This window comes from Photinus pyralis, unplaced genomic scaffold (assembly GCF_008802855.1).
Source record: "Photinus pyralis isolate 1611_PpyrPB1 unplaced genomic scaffold, Ppyr1.3 Ppyr1.4_LG5, whole genome shotgun sequence".
NCBI classification, from domain to species: Eukaryota; Metazoa; Arthropoda; class Insecta; order Coleoptera; family Lampyridae; genus Photinus; species Photinus pyralis.
The window spans coordinates 11,086,853-11,097,274 of record NW_022170596.1 but is presented as its reverse complement, the minus strand read 5'-3'; positions in this window follow the sequence as shown (position 1 = coordinate 11,097,274).

Here is a 10,422-nt window from a genome sequence, read left to right as displayed (position 1 = left end):
AGCGACCTACCACCCTCGCCTTGGAGAAGAGTGTAAAGATAGCCTCGAAGATAGCCGGGTCATTTGCGATTAATGCACCCCCACTTTGCCCAAATCAAGTACTAAAAATATGCCTATAGTTTAGGACTAATTAAAGACTAATTTGTGCCCACAAAATTAGATTTTGTACCCGCTTAGTTCCGCCGGAAGCCAATTTTAAAAGTGGGGGGGTGCTAACTTGTCTCGTCTTTTTCCGATTGAAATTTTATTAGTTGCATAACTATATGAATTAAAGACTAATTTGTACCCAAATTATATTTTCATTGTTTAAACAATTTATACATTATTTAAACAATTTTTTACAAAAAAGAGCAATTCACTACCCACAAACTTAGAAATTATACCCGCTTTGTTCCGCCGGAAAACCGATTCTAAGGTGGGGGTGCTAACTTGAAATCAAAATTAACCCCCCCCCCCTCCACTTTTTCCGAATGTACTTTTCTTAGTTGCATCAAAAACTATGAATTAAAGACTAATTTGTACCCAAGTTACATTTTTATTGTTTAAACAGTTTCTTAATTATTTAAACAGTTTTAACTAAAAAAAAAATGGAAATGGATTAAGGATTAATTTGTATACCCGCAACCATTTTTTTAACCAAATTATATTGTAAAAAAGTCGTCTTGAGCCAGGGTGCGTGTTGGGAGGGAATATGAAGGTTGAAAGAATGCCCTCTGCTAAATTATTAACCATCTTTGTATTGCTGCCTGCCTGTCTGTCCGTGTGCACAATAACAGTAACTGTTTAGCTCATTGTTTAGAAACGTCCGATTGCTTTGAAAATTGGTAATAAGAAAGGAGGCGTAAAGATCTTGAGGATCGTTCGGTAGGCATTGAGTTGTATCGGATTTTTGGGTTACAAAGTTGATGACAAACTCACATGGATAGATCATTGCTACAATTTAATAGTAAAATTTAATACTATATACCGACTTGAGCAACGCACCATAGCAATTTTTTAAATTCCGATTATTGTCTTCCGTAATAATTTTAGAAATAAAGTCTATTTAGGTTCTGTGTAGAGAAAAAAATTACGAATCCGTTCATACTATTTTTCCTAATTTCTAAATTCAGAAATTATCGAGGAAACTGTAAAACTTTCAAAATTAAAATCTGCCGCGTTTAGTAAGTCGGTAATGCCATTGGAAATATGAAATCAAACAAAAGCGCCTGCATTTGCCATTAGTTTGACGTTTATTATACAGGGTGGTGACTTGCGTAACGCATCATAGGGATTTCAATGTAAAATTCATAACATGCGATTATTGGCTCCCCAAATTATTTTAGAGCAAAAATGTATTAAGTTTTTTTGTAGAAAAAAATTTTTTCTCCAACCACCTGAATAAGACGCTATTTTGTGACAGTGTTCGGTACGTAAAGTTGGCGTTTTCAGGATTAATCGCTATCACTATGGCAACTGTACAAAAAGTGGATACTTTTGGTCCTAGTACCAAAAAGAAATTGACCTTGAAGGTTGGCCAATTAAAAAATTACAATCACGGAGATATGTCACATTGACATCGTTTTACATTGCAGGTTGTAAGATATTTCTATACAAACATATCAAATATTTTTGCATATTCAATGCAAATAATGATGTTACCTCTACGTATGTACATGTATTGAAAATGATTTACGCTCGCTATTTTTATTTAAACCATGTGTAACGTCATTTACATATTCGATGAACGTAATTTTAATACGTATACAACCCGCCGTCGCGCGTAACGCCATCTACTTCAGACCCATTGCACTATTATCTGTCATTTTGAATTCAAAATTTGAAAAAGTTAATTGCAATTAATTTTAATTAAAAAACTGTATGGTAAGTTTTTTTTATTTCAATACAAAATATAAGAATGTTAATTTTGTATGCCTACAATAGAAATGACTGAAACTGATAGCGACATGGATTATTGCACTCCGCCAGAAATTATAGAAACGGCAGAACATGCTACTTTAGATTTGCTCCCTACAAAGTCGCGAGAGGTGAGAAGTAAGAACGAATAGGTTATAAGTTAACCTAAAAACTAGAGTGACATGACACGTGAGGACAAGAAAGCAGAAGTTCTCAAACTAGTAGTGAAATTGTGAACTGAATCTAAACTCGAATATAATTTAAAGTAAAGAGGGTTGGAGAAAAAATTTTATGTTTTATTCGTACAAAAAATGCGTTTTCGGGACTGGGAAGGTTGCTGGACTCCGCTAACGCGTCGTCCAGCAACTATCTTCCTCGTCCCGAAAACTGACATTTTTTGTACTAATGAAACAAATAACTATTTTACGTCAACCAACCGTATTAGTTTTCAATTTTTTTGCATAATGAACACGGAAAATTGGAAAAATGAAACCCGCATCTTTTTCAATAATCTGTGATGCCATGGAATTTTATAATACAAAAACTACGTCAATATCCGTCATGCCATGGAATGTCTGCTATAAAAACAAGGAAAAAAAAGAAAAAACCTTTTTAATCAGTCTGCTATGAAACAAATCAAATTCTATCAAAAAGTATTATATTTAGAACAGCGAATTCAACATAAAGCAAGACCAAATTACTAACAATTTACAATACATGTTCGAATAAGTCTCCGTTAACTGCAAGACAGTAACCAAGTCGATCATAAAATCCATTTCGAACTGCTGCTAATTGATAACTGGATATCTTTTTGTTTTAGAAAATTCCATGGCGTCGCAGATTATTGATAAAGATGCGGGTTTTATTGTTCCAATTTTCCGTCTTTATATGAAAAAATTGAAAACTAATACGGTTGATTGGTGTAAAAAAAATTTTTCTACAAATAACTTTAGGTAATACATTTTTGCTCAAAAATAATTTGGGGAGGCAATAATCACATGTTATGAATTTTACATTGAAATCCCTATCATGCGTTACGCAAGTTACCACCCTGTATACTTTAAGGCCCAGTTGTACAATGTCAGTTTAAACTTCAGTTTATAGTTAAATTGTGGGTTAAGGGATTTGATTGGCTATAATATTTCACAAGTTGACCAATCCTGTTTCTGAAATCTGTCAGTTAATAAGTTAAACTAATCTGAAGTTTAAACTGGCATTGTGCAACCGGGCCTATGTAATTATTAAATTCTACGAGAAATTCTATTATCTACATCATGTATTCAACTACAGAAAAAGTAGAAATGGTAAAGTGGTTTTATTCTGGAAATACCTCGGGAAATATGCTCGTCAAGTACCTAAGTGCGTTGTTTAGCGCAAAATATACCCGGACTGTTCAAAACACAAATAACTCGGATTAAATCGGATCACTTGCTGCACTCGCTCGAATGTCGCTGGTGTCGCATTGCAAACGTCACCCTTCTGAATAATAAGCGTCATATTTCAAATTTCAAATATTTATTGTCGATTATTTCAAAAGAAATATTGACATCGTCATTTCAATTACAAACATTATGTATACATATATGATATAAATAAGATTAAAAAACAAAAAACAAGGTACAAATATCACATAATAAAAATCAAATATCAAATATCACAGTTGAGAGCACGCCGTAACAAATTCCTGAAGTGAATAAAGGCTGTTTTTGACTAGAAACTCTTTTAGATCATTTCTGAACTTTATAGTTTGCTGATTGGTTACTAAAGTGGCTGGTAATAAATTATATAGATAACTCCCTGCGTAGTTAGGAGATTTTTTGTAGAACTCGTGCGTTGGCATGCTTTATTTTATGACTCAAAGGAGATGTGCGAGATTGGAAGATTGGAATTAACAAAACAATTGAGCACTCCTAATTCAGTACCGTATCGACAGTATCCGCGATTTGTCCTTCATCTACCGATCACGGTCGAGTATAGCACAATCGTCACTTGATGCGATTCTGTTGTCTTTTCTGCTTGAACGAAACTCGTAACTTTATGCCCATATATACGAAACCATAAACATTTCCAATGTTAACAATGAGCGTATAATCTTGAACAGCTTTAATGTGTTTAAGTCTCGGTTTAAGTAATGTTAAATGGTGTTGTTATCATTTTTATTATCTTTGTTAATGTATTGTAACGAATATTCTAAAAATCCTGATAGACATCGAGACACCGTAAAAGATTAGTCGTCGGCGATAAAAAAACGAAAGCGGATGTGACGCATTTTTTCCGGGAAATATGACGTGTTTGTTCAAAAACATTCTAGAATATTCGGAAGCGTTCGCGAAAGACCGGCGTCTGCTATATAAGCACACGGAATTGTGTTTCGAGTCAGTTCTAACATTAATTCGAAGTGAAATTCCCTCTCGTGTTATGTTATAAATTATGAGTACCTACTATTTAAGTATTATAAATTAATCCATTTCAAGACTGTTATAAATGTCTTTTTGTACCCACGAGGAAAGTGTAACGTGTAAACACGCGTGCATGGTTTTCTAATCAAACGTCTCATCGAAAGGAATTGGTTTCTACAAACCGAGCTACAAACTATAACTTTCCTCCGCGACTCCTTTTTAACATGATTTCGAGACTGGGAGAGGGGATGGGGGTTAGAAATTTATTTTATCTTTCATGGTATTCTAATGGAAGGAATTAATTTCTACCAACCACTTATCGTGATCGGTCCTAATCCTTCATATCTCTAGAGCGGAGTGTCTGAAGAGGATACTCATAAAGGGCAAGTGGAACGTCTGGCTGAGACACTAGTGATGTTAAATTCAGGTGCCAATATCTGCACAACGGAGCGTCGTAGGAGGGTACTCTCAAGGAGCAGTTGAAACGTCTAGATGAGACATACCTTTTGGGGACGAGAAAACCTTAGTATGAATATCTTGAAAATGGAGTGAATTTTTATAAGGGCATGAATCTTCTTGCATTATGTAGCGTATATTTTGAATTGATGCCAGTCGGCCTTTATATATGTGCTTTAAGTGTGCTCTTTGACGCAGTCAGTTTGGCTTTGGAAGCAGTCTCAATCTGACCTTGGAGAAACATAATTTTAGTGGTGATACTCTTGAAAATGGTGTAAACATGGCGACACCATACTTGAAAGTTACGCTACCGGCTTCGAATTAGGAAACGAAAAAACAGTGTTTTTGAAAATGTTCTATTTCATAAACACCTCGGTACACACTATTATTGGTGCCACTATGTTTACGGTGCCAATGTTGTATAAATAAGCCACATCTAAAATAATACCAAAAATCTCAAAAATTGTAGACCTGATGATATGTGTGATATCTTCATGCACTTTTTTCACTAAACTTATGGTTACCCAAGAAGGACATTTTTGATGGTGATTTTTATTTGTTTTCCTCTTCCTATCTTATCCCCGCCACACTGCATTTTAAAATCTGAATTTACACCATACCTCTAGTGGCACATTAAATAAAAAATTCAAAGCAAATAAATTGAGATTTTTACCGCTTTGCACTGTAATTATCAATAAATCGGGAAAAAATTATCAACAAGGTACGCAAACAGTGAAAACAAAATCAAGACAATTTTGCGATACCTTCGTTAACAATGGTGTATACACTGTAGCTGAAATGATTGTATTCTCATTTTACATTTAACGGGTTTGGTTGATACCGAGGTCGATACCAAAAAAGATTAAGAACCACCTAGCTAGATAAAAAATGTAACCAGGAAACGTTGTTTTCATGGATCGCCGCGCAAAACTTCACGCGAGACTTCACGTTAATAGCCAAACAGCGCGTATTTTCGACATTAGAGAAAAATCATTTTTCAAAAATCTGCGACTACGTTAATGATTTTGAAGTATCTATTTTCTGCATTCCAATCGACTCTCACTATTTTGTTGTTTAAATGTCTATGGAGATATTATCTACTACGGTGTAGAATTAGAGAGGTAAAGTAGCACAAACTGAATCCAATTTGTGGTCGACGCAATGATGCGATTATTTTGGGATCACAATATTGCACATTCGCTAGTGAAGTCTTATGGCGTTTTCTTACCAAAATCGCGATTCCAAAATGAGGAGAAAGCCGAAAAATGTAGAAGGTCATTGCAGAGGACTAAATTACACACAAAAAACTCCCCGACAGTATATAGCAATCGTTACGGATTACAAGAATTCAAAGGAATTGCGTACGTCCACACCACATACACTCAATTAATTACCATAATAAATATTTAATGGTTGACGAAATGAATTGATAGACTTAAATTTAAACTAAACTAAGAGTATGAGTAGGTAACAACAATAATCTTAATATAATGTGATGGACGCAAGTAGCGTCAGTAGAAGGCTTGGAGAGCTCAGCAACTATTATTATTATTATTACCTATTTATCCGCACATAAACATTCTACAACTGAAAATGCAGGATAAGTATGTATGTCCGCCGCTTTTGAAACTTGTGGGAAATTGCATATTTCCATAGCAAATTTACCAAACAATATATTTTTACGTATAATTTCGTATTGTACTCTTATGCGTTTTAATTTTTCGTAATATGTATTCTTCTGCAAATTTTTTACAGTGATGTGCTACACCCAGTATAGGTCTGTTTTTTTTCTGTTTTTGTTTTATTTCCGGGCTGTTATTAAGTATTTTGACTACTATAACAACGTAGATACATTAGAGGAGTAAAGGTTATGATTTGCATTACATTATCGCCAATGGCAAAACACAAAAAAGATGCTAGTGGGAAAGTTATATAACAAAAGTATGATTCAAAAGTCAGAAGTAATAAATTAGGAACATAAATATGCCAAGTGCGCAATAATTGCAATTATGATTTTTGTTTACTATACAACAACAATATATAAGATTGCGAAACAATAAATTCTATCTCCATTTTATTTAATACATCATTTAATGACCTTTATCCCTAATGATAACATTCAACTTGTTTATACGAATTCGTCCATAATACGTCTAGGTTATAATTACGTTAATTTTGGTAGTTGCAACTTGGAAGTAGCAGTTTGTACTTCCCATGCCATGTTCTTTTCCACTAATTCTTGAGTTAACACGTAATTATTAAAAGGAATACCGAATAGATTAACGTAATCACAATGCAACTTTTTTAAATGAAAACTTATTGTTTTAAAAGCGCAAAGCCAAAGACAGAGAATCGTGAATAAAGAACTATACCAACACAACATTGATCAAGTGCATGTATATAAATACTGGGAGTGCCTAACTAAAAAGAGTGCAATGTAAAAACTTCCTGGAAAAGGGAAGTCGGCAGAGGAACAAAGATAATCTATTGTAACGTAAATTTAACTACGTGATTTATTTATTTACAATTAATTAATAATGAATTTATAACAATCCTTAAATACATTAATTTATCACATACGAGCGCAACTTGACTAATAGTCATTTCGGCGTTGATGTTGGAACTGCTATAAACATGCTTCAATTTGTTGATGTTTTTCCACTTTCAGTGTTAGTCTAACAGCCAGCGACACACAACCCTACGTCATCGCGGAATTCAACAAAAATATTATTAATAAGTAGGTTTGAAAGAGGAAAAAACAAAACCGCCATGTCTGCCAGGCATATTCTGTGCTTATTGTTGCTAATTAATTAATTAAGTGTACATAAAAAATAGGTTACTGACGTCATGACGGAATTGGAAAAAAAATATATGGGATTATTGCTGGCAACGAGCACATCACGTAAACATATGTGTGCCAGCCGATTCACCGTGCTGAATACATGTCTGCCGGGCGCGAAAGGGGTATAAAAAACAGTCGCGCTTACGTCATCACGGAATTTAGCGAAATTTTTTTAAAATGTAGATAATGTCTTCCCTGACAATACTATATGTCTGCCGGGCAAATTCCTGTGCCAAAGTAATGTCTGCCACTTTTTATGACGCGACTTTTGGTCACGAATCATGTCATTTGATGTTAATAAGTATGCGGTTTTCATTGCTTTTTCGAGTGAATTTCTACATTGACTAGTAAGGGAGATGGGTGTACGAGGATGGTGTCAGTTTGTTTTTATTTGTTTTCAGGATAGGTATTATAAGGGCTTCTTTCCATTCTTCTGGGTAGTTGTGTTGTTCTAGTATGGTATTGTATATTTTCAAGAGAAGGTTTTTCCCTGTTGGTGGAAGATGTTTAATCATTTCGACGTGTATATTATCGGCGCCAGGGGTCGAGCAGCGGGTGTTATTAATTGCTCTGTCTACCTCTACCATTGTTATTGGGGTGTTATATGGTTCTAGGTTTTGTGATTCAAAGTTTACTAGTTTTTCGGTTTCTTGTTTATATGTGTTAAACTTGTCGCTGTGTTGTTTGTTGCTAGATACTCTTTCGTAATATTGAGCTAATTCATTGACTACTTCATTCGGGTTTATGGTAATGTCGTTGTTTATTCCTAGGGCAGCAATTGTGTTACTTGGTCGGTGACCACGTAGTTTCCTGATATTATCCCATAGGGTTTTGGTAGGCGTGTTGCAGATAATACGAACAGTTTCCATGTTTCTTTTTTTCTTGTTTTTATTAGTAGTCTAGTTTGGGCTTTAATTCTTTTATATTGTATGAGGTTTTCCAGGCTCTTGTACTCTCGAAAGGTTTTTAGTGCTTTTTTTCGTGTTTGTAGGTAGGATTCGACCTCTTGTTCCACCAAGGTGGATTTTTTACTTGGATAGGTTTTTTTTTTGCTATCGATTGCCGCGATGCCTCATTGATGATTTTATATAGGGTTTCTAGATCGTTTTTGGGAGGGATTTGCGTTGTGATCTGCTGGGCGATAGAACTTTTATATCTTTGCCAGTCTGCTGTGGCGATTCTCCATCTTAGATTGTTTGTCTTATAGGTGTTTTGTTGTTTAGTTGGTATTTGTATTAAAATTGGGTAACGGTCGCTATTACACAGGTCGCCATGGGTAAACCATTGTAGTTTCGAAGCTATGTTACAGCTTGCTATGGTTATGTCTATAGAAGAAAATGATCCGGTGGCTGATGAAAAATGGGTGGGAGAGTGGTCGTTTAGGAGTACCATTTCTGGGTGGCGGAGCAGTAATTTCTCAAATATTTTGCCTCTGGCATTAATCAATTTCCCGCCCCACATGGTAATATGTGCGTTGGCATCGATGGCAAGGATGCATAGGAGATTTTCAATTTCATTGTAGCTTGTGGTTGTGTGGGGCAATATGTACAGATTGCATATATTTACTTTTTGTGTATAAGATTATTTCCCCAGCCACTGCCTGTCTATTTCACCAAATTATAATTTATTACTTCGCGTCGCGTTATTACGATCTAATCTGACTATTTAATTCATTCAAAGAGCCGTGAAATATGTATTACGATATCGATAAGCAGAAACGAAGCAGTAAACTCCAATTTAATTCATTTGAAAAAGTTGAATGTCAGTATTAAATTAAGCAATAATTTGTTAATCAAATGATCCTGATTCGGGACCACGTCGAAATGATTAAACATCTTCCACCAACAGGGAAAAACCTTCTCTTGAAAATATACAATACCATACTAGAACAACACAGCTACCCAGAAGAATGGAAAGAAGCCCTTATAATACCTATCCTGAAAACAAATAAAAACAAACAGACACCATCCTCGTACAGACCCTTACCCAGTCAATGTAGATAGATATTCACTCGAAAAAGCAATGAAAACCGCATTTTTATTAACATCAAATGACATGATTCGGGACCAAAAGTCGCTTCATAAAAAGTGGCAGACATTACTTTGGCACAGAAATTTGCCCGGCAGACATATGTAGTATTGTCAGGGCAGACATTATCTACTTTTTAAAAAAAATTTCGCTAAATTCCGTGATGACGTAAGCGCGACTGTTTTTTATACCCCTTTCGCGCCCGGCAGACATGTATTCAGCACGGGGAATCGGCTGGCACACATATGTTTACGTGATGTGCTCGTTGCCAGCAATAATCCCATATATGTATTTTTTTCCAATTCCGTCATGACGTAAGTAACCTATTTTTTATGTACACTTAATTAATTAATTAGCAACAATAAGCACAGGATATGCCTGGCAGACATGGCGGTTTTGTTTTTTCCTCTTTCAAACCTACTTATTAATAATATTTTTGTTGAATTCCGCGATGACGTAGGGTTGTGTGTCGCTGGCTCTTAGACTATGTGTGGATTTGGTAAACCGCTTAAATGGGCAAAGTTAATTTTCTCTTTCAAAGTTTCTTATAACTCTAGAAATAGCGCAGTTATAGCCAAAAATCCGAAAAACTTTCGAAAATTTTCGAAAATGCGGAGGAACTCTTCATAGGTGTTTATGTCGTCCTTAATCACCTTCTGTTACACATCTTCGTAGTGCCTTGCTAAACGCCCAATTAAAATTGATTCTGCAAATGTTTGAATTTGGCATAATTTTCCATAACGTAGGTACTTGACCCGGCTTCCCAGATTTGTTATATTTTCCAAAATTTAATTATCTGCG